Raw genomic sequence first — 16,291 nt, 5'->3', positions numbered from 1 at the left:
TTTTGTGCCATGTCTGCATGTATGTATACATGTATGCATGTCAAAACATTTAAAACATGCTTGCTGGTTGTAGGACTTCATACTAAATTGGATAAGCATTTGTGTAATGTTTGTAAAGGTGATAATTAAATGATTCAGACAGGCCTCTTGGTACTGATAGACTTCCTTGGAGCCCAGAAAGTTGTTATTTGTGGGGACAGTGGAATGGATGTGCAGGAAGCACAGTGTGAGTCAGAGTTTTGGGGATATTGCTGGTCTGTCTGTGTGAGAATGAATGCTGCTGAAGTGTAGAACATAAAGTAATGCTAGAATAAACTAGATGAGTTCACTAGTGTAATCTTCTTTCACTTAAATTATTAAATCCTTTCAAAGTCAAAGGTAAAAAGCAGTCATAGGTTTTGTATCTCCTCCTTCATGCACACTCAGTTTTCTTTTTTCTGTAAAATTATGAAAGGGTGCTTTGGATGTAGAGGAGCATTCTTTGTAGGATCCTTTTCCAGCTCTTTCATCTGATTTTCTACAAATATTGTCTCTTATAGCTGCTGGCAAGAAACATAAGTCAGTCACAGTTAAGGTAAGCAGCAGGCTAGGTTTTCAAGATTTTATCTGTAAATAGCTGAGATCAAAAGGGTATGTTACATCATGTAGCCCATCTCTGAACCAAAACAGGAGTGTTGCTAGGAATCCTTTGTATGGGATAAAAACCCGTATTCAGCAACACAATGCAAAAATCAGTTTTCTTTATACTAATACCATAGCTGATTAATATTTAGTGTTTAAAAACTAACTAGCTTTTTAAACTGTTGGCCATGATCCTTTTGGTTTAAAAGGTTAAAAATAAATAAAGGCTAATGTCCAATTTCAGACACATCCATGACCAAACCTAGAATTAAGAAGTCTCTATAACAGACAAATGGTGAAATTAACATCGGTTTTGGTTAGATGTTAATTCTTAGCACCAAATATTAGGTGACTGGGAATACTCTTGCTTCCTGCAGTGGTGTACCCCATCTGGGGCTTTCTGTTCTTATTGGGATTTCTGGTTGATGCAGGTCCAAGTTTTCGCTTTTAAAATGCTTTGTTTTGTAAATGTTCATCAGAAAGATCCATTTGCTTCAGCTGGCTTTTATTTTGTTTCATGTACTGTTCAGCTCAGCTGGCTGGGGTTAAAGGGAAATGCATGTTCCTGTGACTTGTGAGAACAAAGCTGTGTTGAGACTCGGTCTGTAGATTCAGTTTCCTGCCTGCAGTGACTCGAGGAGATCCCAGTCACAAAAGCATAGTCTACTATTTAGAAAATGTAAACTCTTCGCCTCAGGGCTGCAAAACCAGCTGGTGTCAGCCCATGAAGGCTGGCTTCCTGTGGTGCAGGGAGCCTGGAGGCTGGCAATTTGGCGCTGCTTCATGCCCTTCCAGTAAGTGTTAACACTGACTTCTACTGGTGACTGAAAAATCAACTTCTGAGCTGTTTTAATGTTGATACAGCATACATGACTTTTTATACTTATAAAGTTTCATTTTCTGTTGGGGTATTGTCAGGAATAGGTGCAACTTGAGTTCAAAATGGTGTCTGAGCACTACCCTGCACAACAGAAGTCCTGTTTAAAACTGCCTGCAATGTTTTCGTTTACTTGCTTGATCATTTCATGCTTTCCACAAAGACCTGAGATGTTTGGGACTTTAAATGCATGGCTGTGATGAAAACAAATGCTTGCTTGGTGGCATGTTCTCAGTTTGAATGAGCCTTAATAGGCCAGTGTAACATGTACCTCAGTTGGGAAATCAGGATTGTAACCAAGTCCACAGAGCAGAGGTACCTGTTTAGTTGGTTATCACTCTGTAAAGCATCTTTGACAGCGTTCTGGCTGTGAGAATCACTTAAAATCCTTACCTGAATTTCTGTAAGGAGAACTTGGAGATTCATATAAAAATAATGTCTTAGCAGGCTGAGTAAAATTACTTCAGTGCACATCAGATAATTCATCCTATTTGTAATGTTCTGGCAGCGGGTGGCACCATGGTAACAGCATGTATTATGGCTTCTCACTCCTGCAACCTGACAGCTGTGGTGTGTTGATGTTTGCTTTTGGTGCATCATGCACAGTGCAGGCATCTGTAATGGGTTTCATTGCTTCGTTAATGTGAAATGGAGTATAAGAGTCAGCGCTAAGGAATTCAGTATGCCTTTACCCTGTGACTGCAGGGAATAGTATATCAGCCAAGGGCATTTTTATCTTTCGTTGTTTAAAAAGAACAGAAATTAGAAGCCTGGAGGCAATTGGTCTCTCTAGGATTAGCAAAGCCGTGAATCTTGTAACTTTTAGTTTCGCTGTAGTTTTATTAGTGTTAGTGAAGTACTGTATAGAAATGTAATAATGTCCCTCTAACTAGCCCCGAAGTAGTACTCACTGTGCTCCAAGAGATACAGGCGCTGATGAGATCAACATGTCTATAATGAGGTTTCTATACAGTTTATATACACAATATATGTTTAGTGACTGGTTTGTTTAGGATCTGACTGCAGGCATGTGTTTTAACATAAACTTTGCAAAGCATGTAAGAAAAGCATAATTGATAAATTTACCTCTGCAATTTGGGAGAAGTTAAAAGCATTGTGACCCGCTGTGCTTGAATGATCTACAAAATTAGAGAGAAAAGTTATAACATGGTCTTAATATGTGTTTTCTTGCAGAATTTCTTGAAGAATACCAGGATGAAAAAGGAGTGTGCAAACAACTTAGTGGGGTGTGTGTTTTGTGCTTTTCTAACAGGTGAGGTAATCTCTCCCAGTTAATGAAGTTGGAGGGGGGTTCCTGGAGCTGAAGACATACTTCTAGCTCTGGGTAGCATGTTGGTGTTTTTGTGCTAGCCAAATTATTTCCATAAGTTGTACGGAAGGTGGAGTCCTCGGAGACCTTCAGATGTTAATTTTCAGTGGCTTAGGCTGGAAGCCCAGCTTCCATTGAGCACTTCTGCTCAAAATATGTAGGCAAGCAGTAAAAGGATCTTGTAAGTCCCTCTGTATCACAGAACCAGTTTAAGTGAATTGCTACAGGTTCCAGTAGAAGCGATTCCTCTTTCTATTAGTTAAGGGACAAAATTGAGATGATTATGCATAGCAAGAACATGTAAAGACTGAAAGAGGGGAGAGCTTGAGTCTATAATGCATATATTTGCTTTGAAAACTGCTCTGAGTCAGTATTTTTGCTGCAGACCTGAATTCTTTGCATAAGGGCTTATATCAGGTATGTCCTTTATGTGTATGATACCACAGTCTGAAGGGACACGAGCCCATCCCAAATACTAACTTTGGAAAAGTTTAAACAAGGAACAAGATCAGACTTTGATCTTACTGTGACAAGTAATGATGATTGACATAGCACCGAAGAAGATCTAAGATCTGGTCTGCGAGGATATCACTAACAGATGCTAAACTTGTCTTAAGAGTTGCTGAGGGCCTTTAAGATCAGGTAAGACAGAGGTTCTGTTTTAGTGATGGAGATTCTTTTACATGTATCATTTTTCAGTTACTTAAAGCAGAATTAGAGGTGCTTCCTTTGAGATGGTGTAACGCTTGCTGTAGCTATACACAAAGGGATTTGAAAGAGGGGAGGGGAAAGAAAGCTTTTTTGCATGGAACACTGAGTATTCAAAGAATAACCAGAACGATGCAGGGTGATCGACAAGATGTGTGCAAAGACATATCATTCTTGGTGACGCTTCTCTCATCTTAAATTCAGCTTCTAGCTCCAGTTTGGTGTTGCCCACAGCCACAGGCCCTTCTGAAAGAAACCTGCTCCCACATGGCCTTACCCTTGGCTGCAGTGCCTCCAGGGGTGTACCTGCTCTGTGTGGGCTTATGATGCATGGCCACACACTTTGAGGTGCTCCAACATGACCTCATGCACAGCCACTGATGCTTCAAGGTGTACCTGCTGCAGCATGGGCTTATCCACAGCCACAGATGCTTCAACGTGTACCTTCTCCAGCGTGGACTTGTGCTTGGGCCACAGTCCCTTCAGAGGTATAACTGCTGTGTGGACTCATCTGCAGGTAACAGTCCCTTTGTGTTGAGTTCACACTGGAGTTCTGGCCTGTCTAGTACAGCAGCAGCAAAACAGTAGTGATGCCCTGGCCATCTGCCAGCCCAGATGCATTGCCATTGCTGTCACCGTGTGTCCAGGTGCAGCAGAGTAAGATAAGCAGTGCAGCAGTACAGCAAGCATCAAAAGCAGAAGGCAGCCACTAATGAGCACTAGACTTTAAGACAGTGAGGCAAGCAAGCCCCATGGTGAGCACAGGAGCCTGCCCTTTAATAGCTTAACAGCTATAAATTCAATCTAGCATGTTTCAGTCAGATCTGTTATCTTGAACCCTTTGAGCCCCACGCTGGGTGCCAAAAAGGACTGTAGTGGTTTAACCCCAGCTGGCAACCAAGCCCCACAGAGCTGTGTGCTCACTCCCTGCCCGTGGCGGGGTGTTGTGAGCAGCAGCGAAGGCCTGGGCTCTGTGTAAGTGCTGCTCAGCAGTAACAAAAACATTCCTCTATTATCAACGCTGGTTTCAGCACAAACCCAAAGCGTAGCCCCATGCTAGCTACTGTGAAGAAAGTTTAACCGTATCCCAGCCGAAACCACTGCAGTAAGTTTCATAGCTCTTAAAACGGCCAACAATGTCCCAGAAAACACTGATTTCTGAACGCAGAAAAACCTTTATTACCTTGCCATTCCACTGAGGCATGTTCTGGCAGCAGTCGCCAGTTTAGATGGCACTCTCTCTTCAGCTATGAACTGTAGAATTTTGGGGTTGAGTATTTTCCACAGGAAGCAGACTGCTGGAGAAAATCCCTGACCAACAGCTGTTTTTTGAGCTATTTCAACATTTAGGAAAGAACCTTTTACATTCAGGTAAAAGATCTTAAGAAAAAGTCTTGCAGAAAAGAAATAAAAGCATGTTTGGGACAGCTCTGAAGGTAAACGTGACCTCATTTCTTCTGCCCAGCAGTCCAGAGGTAAAATACCAGCATAATTAAAAGTGACCTTTGGGGTGCATGCTGTAAATCCAGCCTCTTACAGCTCTGTGGCCTTAGCTGAGACCTACTTTTATGTGGGTGCTCAACAATCCTGTGGGATCTGCTCCAGTGTTTAGGAGAGGCCAGATCCCGCATTCTCTGCTCTTTCTCAATTCAGACAAAATTTCTGCCAGCAAAACTTCCAGAGAGCACTGAGTAAAAAGTCAGGAATTTCAGCAGTGCTGCCATCAGGAAGGTCTAATTGCAGCTGATGTGGACACACCCAAGCTCCCTTCTGCCTCTCTCTAGACCTGCTGAGCCTCATGGCTTACACCCCGCGGTCCTCTGGCTCTTCTCCCTTGCTGTGGAGCCTGCAGCCTGGCCTTTGTGCCCCTGGGCACCTGCTGGGGAGGTCGCTGCGGGCACAGGGCATGGCTCCTGGTCAGGCTTCCCGGCAGCACCTGGAGCTGGGAGAAGCTGGGGGCTGCCACGGGGCGTCTGGGTGGCTGTGCTGGTGGGAACACAGCTCCAGGGTGATTCTTCTGGGACTGTGGCCTTAGTGTTGTTGGTACCCACAAGGTGTGCTGCACCTGGGTGGGATTTTGGATTCTCCTGGGTTGTGCTCTAGTGCTGCTGTGTGAATCCTGCCTTTAGTCCTGGCCCTTCCCTCACCACGCAGTGAAACTGGCGTGTCTCAAAAACCAAACTGGCATACAAAGGCTGTGCGGAGCAGGTGTAGCCAGGCAGTACTGGTGGGAGCTGTCTTTTTCCTGGTGCCTTTGTCCCCGTTGCCTGCTGCAGGTTGCAAACTAGTCCAAATTCTCAGGTTTGGTACTGCATGTGTGGTGGGCAAGCCCCCGGGGTGGGCTGTGTGCTGTGGAGGCAGAATTGGATATCTCCAGGCTAATGGTGAGGGGCTGTACCACACCTGGGAGGCAGTGGGACTGGGAGAACTGGCCTGTCCTCACCACAGCCACCAGGTGGGACCTCCTGCAGCTGGTGGGAGAGACAGACCTGATCCCTTGGGTGCGGGCAGCCCTGTGCTGTGGGGCACGAAGGACAAGGCTGCCTCTCTGGAGGGCAGCCCCCTCCTGCCGGACGGCTGCCTCTGGGGGAGCCGGCGCCTCACACGGTCTGTGGGCTTAGCGTGCCGCAAGTCCCCTCTTCCTATGTGAGTGTAGAAGTTAGTATGTATTTAAATATGGACACATCTGTGTGTACTTACTGCAAGGGTAATTGTTCATAATTCCTGTAGTGCCATGGGTCTGTGCGTTGAGCCCGGGGTCGCAGGCGCCCGGCACTGAGCTTGCTGCGCCGCTGCTCGCAGGGCCCGGCCGCCGGAGCCCGAGTGAGCGGGGCAAGGTCGGGGTGGGAGCTCTGCGGGATGAGGAGAAAAGGCTGATGGCACGGTTTGGGCTACTTGGGCGTAAGGTATTGCACCGGTGGCAGAGGGCGTCGGGCCCTGCTGTGAGCGATCCCGCAGGATGGCTGCGGAAGGGGCCAGAGACGCCGGTAACGGCGCCCGAGGTGCGGCAGCACGGCGCTGCGAGAGGGCTGCGGGGAGCGGTGGCGGTGCCGGCCGGGCTGAGCCGCTGGGGGGCGCCCTGCCGCCGGGCCGGGGCTGTGCTAGCCGCGCCGGAGCTCCACGCAGGGCGGCCCGGGGCCCCGTGGCCCGGCTCCCTGTGGCCGCAGCGGTGGGTGCGTGTGACGGCGATCCCAGACATCCCTGGTCCTGAGTTACAGGCACCGGTCCTCCCAGCGGGCCGAGGCTGACCCGTTCTTTACAAACCGAACAACCGCGTTTTCTTGGGAACTGTGACAGCGTGATTGCTGGGCAGGAACGGCAGGTGCCTTGTAACGCTTCTGTCGCTTGTCTCGCTCCTGCCGCTGGAATTTCCTCTAACATCCAAGCAAGAGGCTGCTGTTAATCTATAAACAGCCAGCTGGGATACTGGATGTTTGCGGGTTTGGGCAAAAATCCCTGGCAGCGTTCATGATCCCCACCGTGTATTTTTGCAGCTGCAGTGTGGGCGCATGCCTGGGGAGGTGGCGAGGACCGAGCCGTGCCCCAGCGGGAGCGCAGGGGAGAGCCAGCAGCGCTCCCGGGGACCTGATGTGCCAGTCACCCTGTTCCTCCCTCTCTGGCAAACTCCCAGTGGATACACAAAGGCACGAGGCCAGCATGTGCCTGTCCCCGCAGCGAGGGTGTCCCTGGCATGCTGCAGGGCAGGCGCGACGTGAGCCCCGCAGGCTCGGCTGCTCCCCAGGCAAGGTGCAGCTCCCAGCCCGTGGGCGAGCATGGCCGGCCTCCCTTCCGAAGCAGCCCGGGCAGGCATGCAAGGCCGTGCAGGCAGGTCCCTGGGGTTGGAGGAGCAGCACCAAATGCTTCCGCAGGCAGCAATAACAGGGCTGCTCCGGCGCTGGTGGATCCTCTGGCTGGAGAGGGCCAGGCTGCGGTGCGGGGCAGGTGGATGTGGGCACAAACACCCACTGCTGGGATGTCCCCGTCGGGGGAAATCAGCTTTCAGCGGAACAGTTTCCTCAACAAGAATATCTTCTCAGGCTGTCATTCCAGTGCAGGTTCTGCAAAGTCTCTATGACTCAGTTTTGGAATGGGGAAACAAACCCAACAAAACCAAGCTTGAATCAGTTATTGATTGGCTTCAGTTTTCTGTAAGCTGGCTGAACAAAACCATTCCAGCTTCAGGAATTAATAAACTAGCATCATGTTTAGCTAACCTATCATCTTGTTCCTTAATCAGATGCAAAGTGCTGTCAGAATTTATTAGTTCAGAGTGTTTTGCATTTCATTCAGCACGGTAGCGACCTCTTTTCAAAAATCTAATTAGTGAGAACTGGGCTTTTCTGTACCTACTGGTTGTAGAAACTCCAGGCAGGAGAAATAAGCTGTGATTCTCTCTGATGGATTCTGTGTATTTTTGGGGAATCTACTGAGTTTGTTCATCAACAGCAAACAGTAAGTGACAGTTTCTTTGCTATGAATGTGTTTTCAGTTTGAAACTTTTGTCTGTACGGTTCTCTTCCTCAGGCTGTTTAGGTATTGCCTCGTCCTTGTCCATCACCACGTTCTTAAAAAATACACAACCCTTGAAAGCTGTTTTTGGCAGCTGCATGATCCTTTGCTTGGAGAAGAGCCTATTATGTTTAATCTCCTGGATTTTGTGAAGTAGCTTATAAATTCTTTTTAGGTATTTTAAATTGTCAGTTAAATTGTCCTATTCTTATGAAACCAAGACTTTGAATTCCAAAGTTGACTTACAAAATCTTACTCTGTAAAACTTCGGAATGAAACTTAATTTTGTAAATGCAATGTCCCCTGCTTCCAGAAGTGTGCTGACCTATCAAAGCATGTGTGAGAAGAAAAAAATCAAATTTTAAATGGAAACATTCCTGTGGGAAATTGATTCCAACAGCACAGCACTTTTCTAAGAATAATTATTCCACTGGCAAATGTTCAAAACTTGCAAGTTGCAACCAGATACTGGATTTTGCTTTTTACCTTCCACCTAGTCTTGCCCCAGCCTTTTTTTTTTTTTTTCAGATAAGTTCTCAACAACTTCTTTCAGTGTTAGTAAACCTTCCTCTGAAGTGTTTTGTTCTTCTGTGCCCACCTTCCCACACGTTATTCTGAGTTTCTTTTGAAACTAGGAAGCATCTGGAAATGCTTTGCATTGAAATCTAGCTGCCTCAAGGAGGCTCATATTCTACTTCGGTTGTGTCCTGGTTTCCCAACCTGGTGTATGTGACCATGCTGTGACTCTTAAGTCTTTTGCTACAGTGGTTTGCTGCTTTATAGAAGATTATTCTTAGAAGAAGCAGACGGGCAAGGGCTTTTTCTGAGTGCTAGAACTCTGCCAGTTCTGTTTGTCCTTCTCCAGATTATTTTTTTTTTTCTTCAGTTGGAACTAGCATCCTATTTTTCTGACTAATACAGAGAGCAAAAAATGATTTGTCCTCCTAATAGCTTCAACAGTATGCTTGAAACAGAGGCCAACATATTAGGAACCTGATGCACTACCTGTGAAACAGTGAATTCGTCAGCTATTTTGCTCTCTTTAGTTGCTGGGAAAAGTTGGTGGGAACTTGTCACCAATCTAGGGCCTGGGTGCTTGTGTGACTGTCCAGGCTTAAGGGCTGAGTGTTATTTCCTGGTACTGCAACTGGGAATGCATCATTTTTGTGTGATGGGCAATACTTTCAAATACTGTGTGAGTATAATTTTCAAAGCTGTCTGTGTGACTTCAGAACCCAGGTTCTATTTTTAGATGTAATTTGCGTGCCTGGAGGTATACCTACAAAAGGACCTGGGCCTCTTTTGTACCTATCCCCAAAATGCAGATCCTCAGCACTCCTGCCATAATGCTGCTGAGCTGCGGTAGCACCGATGGCTTCTGTTTACTCCAAATGAATTCTCCAATAAGCATCTGTTTCTAGACATGTAGCTAGGGTCTCTTTTATGCCTAAGCCCTGCTAAGATGTTCCTTGGCCTCCTTGTTCTGTGGAGGCTGATGTGACAGTGTCTTCAGAGCAATTTCTTCTCATGTGGGACGTGGGCAGAGTAGGATGGCAACTGAGGAGGAGGTGTTGGCGTTTCTATTTCCAATAGCACAGCACTCATCTGAGTGCATGAGAGGTCAGTGTTCGGATTTCAAGACACTTTAGGGGACTTGAAATACCAATCCCATCTGAGTTATTCTGGAGGACTCTGCTTCTCCTGAGCAGAACTGTGCAGGAGGCTTCAGTGTGCCTGGGCAGGGAGGGGACAAGCTGGTGGCTTGGTGGTTAGGCTGCCTCTGCAAGGAGAAGGAAAACTGATTAGAAGACAGTCCTCTGCGTGGAGAGAAGCTTCCCTGCTTTGGGCTGTGGTTGAGGAGAAGGGTTTCTTCTCTTCTCTGTTCCTGTCCTGCTGGTGCGCTCTGCTCTCAGGTTCATTCGCTCTGGTTCTGGACGCCTGTGTCCGTGGCTGGGTGTCTGCAGTGGAAGGGGTTGCTGTTTGCTGTCCCTCCTGCTCAGGGCTGACTCACTTCCTGCCTTTGTAAGCCTTCGAAACCTTCCTGTTTGCTTTAACTTCTGACTACAAAGCACCTAGTGGAGCTATCTGTGAAGCTTGTTATGGAAACTGCGCTGTGCTGCGTGATACTGCTTTGGTACTGCTTTGGATCGTTTCACAAAAGCTGGATGACGGGGCAGCAGCAAGATTTTTTTTTTTTTTTTTTTTTTTTTTTTTTACCTGTTGAAATGGTGCATTCGCCTTAGTGAGAGTCCTTTGCCACAAGCACAGGGTGCACGCAAGCCCAGGGCTTATCAGAGGCAGCAGTGAGGCACAGAGGTGCTGCAGGCCAGGGCTGAGGTGCGGCGGCAGGTCTGTGGGTGCACTGTGGTTTGGGGTCTGACTGCGTTGTGCCAGCTCTCATAGTCTTGCTTTCATGGGTGTTAAAGCCAGTCACAGCAAAATAATCAAGAGAATTATAAACCTGTATGGGATAGCTGGCACGGTTTTAAGGCAGTAGGACAGATGATCTGGCTGTTGTGAGGGTCACTGAGCAAAGCTGCAGGGGTTGCAGGCTGTTCTGGTAACATTCCAGCTCTCTGTGCAACTATGGAGCAAAAGTTTTTCTTTAGGGTAAGAAATATGAGCATGTACATGCACTCACATACACGAACAGGCTCTGGGGAGAAGTTTAATGCCTCTGTATGAATCTCTGCAGGCATTTTGTACTGGGAATGGTTCCCAGTGTAGAAAAAACATGTCACGGAGGGGTAGCTGCAGCTCTCCTGTGTTGGCATGTTCCTCCCCATTTTGTGAGCCCTGTCCATGAGCAGAGTGCTGTGGCTTCTGGAGGCTGGTCAGGTCATCAGGAGCACACGCAAGTGCTGTTACTACCATCCCCTGCCTACTCTGCTACCCAAGCATGCCTGGCATGACTCTTCACTGCTGGTGTAAGAGGTGGGAGCACAGTGTCCTAATTTGTAGGCCCATTACAGTGCCAAATAAGAAGTGGTTCATCAGATCCTACTTGGCTTGTGATATGACTGTAGCCTTTGTAAATGTGCCAAGTCATCTATGAAAGGGGCGTGATTTAATAATTGCCTAGGTTTCTCTGTCAGCCCAATCTCTTTTGGATCAGTTGTATTGGGTATTAAAGCAATGAGACAGAAATCAGTGGGAGAGCTCATAAAATTTGTAAGTCAGTTCAGCTTAAAGAAACCTGACTAGATGCACAAAAGTAAAAAAAAAAATAAAATCTTTGTATAAGGCTCTACATTGTAGAAAAAGATCTACAGAGCTTATCTCTCAAGGGAAGCCAAATGAAAGTTTGCTCTTAACAGTTTTGAGGGACAAATTGCAGTTTCTTCGAAAGTCATGTGGATTTTGCTGTAGTTTTCCATGGGACTGAGCTCCAGCTCCTCTTGGAATTCGTAACTCATGTTATTATCTCACTGTCTGTCACAAAGAAATATTATAAGCAGGGACAGAAGATTTATGAAATCATGCAAGAAGTGACTATATGTGTACTGTGTTTTTCTGATGGCTATATTTTTGTGAAGGATATTTTATATACAAGCCCTGATTTATCTCCTATGGCTGCATATTTTATACTGCTGTAAAAATTTTAACTAGCTTGGGAGAGATCTTCCCTTCTGGGAGGACCTTCCTCCCCAGTGAAAGAAGGAAGTCAGCCCTTTATATTTATACAGAACACAGTGAACAGCAATAAATAAAGCAGAGAAGCTGGAACTACCTGGTGGTGATGATAACAGCACCTAGACTGTGATTTAGTGCCTTTAGAAAGCACTGCATGACCACGCGTTGTGTTCCTGATAGTGCTGCACTCAGGGCTGTAGTGCGATCTCGTTTGGCCTAACATAATATTACCTCGAGAAATTCCAGCCACTGAATTAGGGTAAGATCTAGACTTCCTGTCAAAACCCAAATTCAGTTAGTCAAAACTTTCCAGATGAGATGCTGAGACGATAATAACCATCCTGACTGATGTCGGCTGTCAAGAGCAGCGCACACTATTGTCTGTCTCTTCCCTAATCTGTCTCTGTGTATAAGCTTTCTGCCACCCCCCCCCCCCCCCCCCCCTTAGTCTTTGCTTTTGTTTCACAAAGCAAAGTGGAGAACCTGTCCTGTCATCTTGCCTTTCTAAAGGCCTGTGTAAATGATCAGCTTTACTGGTGTTTTTTCTGCTTTTGCTTGGAAGATGTGGACTGAGGAATAAGATTCTCTTGCCATGGGACTCAGGTTGTGTTTAGCTACTTTCTGCTTTAGCTTATCCAGCTGTGACACATGCACATAATGAAACCTACCTTTTGGGACCCAGGAAACTTGAATAATCTTTACTTAAATAGCCAGCAAGGATGTATTGGTCAGCAGGGAACAGATTAATTTAGTTGTCTTTTACAAAGAGGTTTTTAGACCTGGGGCTAGGGCAAGGATGCATTTTGAAAGTTGTACCAGTGAGCACTGCAAATACAGCTGAATCCCACTCTCAAATATCACCATCTCTCTCTTCCTGTGCAATGACTCATGCAAATACATTTAAGCATCCTTATTGATAAGTCCCACAAGGGCCTTTGCTTCTCCGTGCCCAAACTTGGACGAGGGCAGCACCTGGTATTTTGTTAGCCAACACCAGATCTCTCATGCTGCTGAAAAGCAAAATCTCAGTTCCAGATGCTTTAAGAACTTTAGGATTATTTCCCATCTGGGTTTGGACTCGGCGTCAATGGATCTGCCTTCCAATGTTAATTACTGTTGTTGTTACATATTTTAACATGGGTATTAAAATGAGTGGGTTTGTGTTTGAAAACTCTGCTCTTGTGAAATAGATTTTATGTATTAGCCTAGTTGGAGATCTGTAAACCAGATCTTGGGATGAAACAAAAGATGGTACGTACTTTTGCCCTGAGTATGGACAACCTGAGCCTTTGTACTGACTCGGAGGAATGTGGTTATTAACAATAAATTTTATTGCTTTTTCACTTCTCTAAGGTAGCTGGCCCATACATGAGCTTGTTTTTGTGGTAAACCTTAGGGTGAGTGCAGCAGAAAACATCAGAGCTCTCATCAAAAGCATTTGATATGTTTTATGCTCTGGGAGCAGAAGGTGGATTAAGCCCTGACTGCCTGCAGACTGGCAATACCTGGGAAAATGTTCCTAGTTGCGTCCAGGCTCATAGATGGAGTGAGTTTCTCCAAGGTCTGCAGAAGTTGTGTGTGAAGGAGAACCTCCTGGAGTGTATCCTAGAAAAGCTCCCTGGCCTGACTGAGGTGACTGGTGGAGTGGGAGTGATTGCCTGTGAGTGAGTCCCGGTTCAGTACCCATCTGAACTGGAAAATGTTGGCGATTCAGATTGCGGTGGTGGAGGTTTACTCTTCCAGGGCTAAATGCACAGATCAAAGTGTAAAGCCTGCTGTTAGCCTGCAATGAGCAGCTGCGAAATGGGTTTGGAAACATCTGTCTAATGCCCAGTAAACAAGTGTCTACGCTGAACAAAACAAGGATTGCCACGCTTGCCAGCTTTGCCGCGAAGCCTGCAGGGCGAGTGGGCACCAGAGTCTCAGGCAATCCCTCCCTCCCAGAAACAATCTGCCTCAAGTCAATCGTGAACAACGTCGGGACGGAGTAAGCCATCTGTGCTGTTGCTTCTGCTGCGGTATTTGTTTGTGGATAAATAAAGGCATTTAATTAACCAGGCATATAATTCCACCTCTTTTTAATAAGCTCGAATTACACGCACTGAGCATCTTGATACAGGTATGGAAGAGTAGATTTGTTTATGCCAGTTTTTAAACATCAGCCACATTATTTCGGATGCCAGCGATGTCAGACTACAAGTCTCATCTCTTCTCCATGAGGGTCTTGCTTTTTATTTAGATTTTAAAACCGTATTCAAATGAGGTTTTGACCGAAACTGAATCACTATGTACTTGAAAGCTAAAGAGTTTATCAGGCATCTGATAATGTTTTCAGGATTTCCCCAGATTAGACCGCGGAGTGTACAGACAGGAAGCTGAAGTACTGAGCGCCTGACCAGAGCTTCCTCCTGCACAGGCGTGGGGGTTTCTCTGCCTTGAGTCTTTAGCTCTACATGCATGCTCTGAGCCTTGAAATCTCCAGGATAAAAAGCACCCAAATCTCCCGGTTGGGTCCTCCAAGCAAGGTGAATGGAGCGCTTCATTTAAGCCCCACTTGCAAGGTCAGCAAAACAGTTCTCACCTCTCCCTGCTGCTGCGTTACCTCCCTGGCTCCTTATCAGCCAGGGAATCAGAAAGGGACTTTCCAGAGCTATAAACATATGAGCTGAATAGATGGAATGAACCCGTATGCAAATGGGTTTTGATTCCCTTCCCTTTATAAAGTTAAAATATTTTTGAGAGAGAAACAGACCCTCCAGAATGTGGGTGTCTGAGATTGTTACCTTGGACTGGCTGTGTCTCTCCCTGTTGTCTGTCTCTGTCTGCCTTTCTTTTTGCCCGTCTGTCTTTCCACTGTAGAGAACAAAGCGGAGTCATGTAAAACAGAAAATGAGAAATGCAAACCTGTGGTGATTGAAGAGGAGGAAGGAAAATGAAAGAGAAAAAGCTGAAGAGTGGGAAAAAGATAAAATAAAATGAATTTGGGGATTCCACTGTGAGTAAGAGCTGAAAAAAAAGTAAGCTGATTTATTACATGCTTATCCTCTGTCTGAGAGCCAGTATGCTTTGTATACATGAAAGGTAAATTGCACATGAAAGATTGAACCAAAATGCCAAATTCTTCTTCAGTTTCTCCAGCTTTAAACCAGAGTAATGCTGTCAGCTTTGATGGATTTACATTTTGAAAACAGCAGCAGAATCAAGATCAAGTGTTTGAAGTAATTTTGAGTTGTAGTTATGTTAAAGTGATGAGAAATTTAGAATGACTTTTAAATACTGTTGTGTCAGGGAATCTGCGCATTTTCTAATGCTTCTCTTCACTCGGCAAGAATTTTTTGTTATTGTCATTCCAGCACCGTTGTGACTTTATTCTGAATCCAACCGCGATTCAGAAACAAGGGGTGGTGGTAACATTATGTGCATTAATATTTTCCTTGCATTATGATTTATGTATTTTTTTCTTTTAAATCTGTATCTTAACCCACTTAAATAGTTATTTAAACAGGGAGAGGATGTGAGTTAATGGATGTATTTTTTTTTTTCTCTCTCTCCATCAAAAGCCACTGATTTTGAAAGTACAATGCGTGATAGCAGCCGAGGGGTTTGAGTGGCTGTACTTGTTTCTCTTTCACATTGATGCTTTACTTTTTTGAAGATGGTTTATTTATTTTTTTCCTCTATGTGTTCTGAGCTTATCTAGGCATTGAAAGCTTTTTTTTTCTTTTTTCTTTTTTTTTTTTTTTTCCCACTATGGAAAAAAGGGATGGAGGAAGCGCCACAGTTTTCCTTGGTAGAAGTTCCAACAAATTCCCGGTTGTGTTGGAAAGGTGCAGAGATAGGTTTCTGGAGTCTGCAGGATAAGGCAGCTCCCATCCTTACATCTATTAGCCTGATTAGAGACAGGCAGTTGTTCTTTTCTTTTTCTGACTAGTTTGCTTGCTGAAAAACAGTTTTGAATCAACTGAAATTTATAAAGCTCAACTGAGTGCAGCAAATAGTATCAGGTAAATAATAAAAGATAAAGATATTTTAACATTTTCAGAATTAAACCTCATTTTTTTCTATAAAAATACTGTTCTCATTTTCTTAATCGCTCTCATTCAATAATAGTAGTAGTAGCAAAAAAGAAATAAAATTCTTTGTTTCATTTTTCAATGTGTTTTGTCTTCAGAAAATAATGAAAAAACCAAAAAAACCCAAAACATTCCGGGTTCAGACAAGTAACATTTTTCTTTTACCTCATTTTACTTCTTTTTTTGGCTAGTGGATGAAAAAATTGCTAATAGCCATAGCTTTGGTGCAGACCATTATCGAGACCAGGTATGTTTTATGGTCATCAGGGAGAATGCTGAGGTTTTATTTTCTGTGGGAAATAGAGAAGAAAATTTTGATGATAAAAATGTATACTTTTATGTCTTTTTGTTGGTCAAGATACATTATCCTTCTTTTCTCATAATTAAAAAAAGAAGGGAAAAAACTCAGTCTTCATTACTGAAATAGGTTTTATGTGGATTTTTTGAACCAGTTTCCTAGTTTCTTGAGCAAGTAGCTGAAGCTACTCTCCTGCAGCTTTTCAAGTATCTGTATGCCATCTCAATTTGCTTTGGGGACGG

At 44.9% G+C, this 16,291-nt stretch overlaps 1 long non-coding RNA gene across 2 annotated transcripts in view; it reads left to right on the top strand.

Annotated features, from left to right (window-relative positions):
* Nucleotides 1–14,108: 14,108 nt before the first annotated feature.
* Nucleotides 14,109–16,291, top strand: part of LOC114010573 (uncharacterized) — a 31,721-nt gene continuing 29,538 nt past the window's right edge. For both annotated transcript variants that reach the window (XR_008748528.1, XR_008748527.1), the window contains exons 1-2: nucleotides 14,109–14,239; nucleotides 14,538–14,673. This is a non-coding gene — a long non-coding RNA (uncharacterized LOC114010573). The remainder of the gene's footprint in view (nucleotides 14,240–14,537; nucleotides 14,674–16,291) is intronic.

The sequence above is a fragment of the Falco peregrinus genome, chromosome 8, assembly GCF_023634155.1.
Source record: "Falco peregrinus isolate bFalPer1 chromosome 8, bFalPer1.pri, whole genome shotgun sequence".
In the NCBI taxonomy this organism is placed as follows: domain Eukaryota; kingdom Metazoa; phylum Chordata; class Aves; order Falconiformes; family Falconidae; genus Falco; species Falco peregrinus.
The sequence above is the reverse complement of the archived record's forward strand: the minus strand, read 5'-3'. Positions and strand labels throughout refer to the sequence as shown.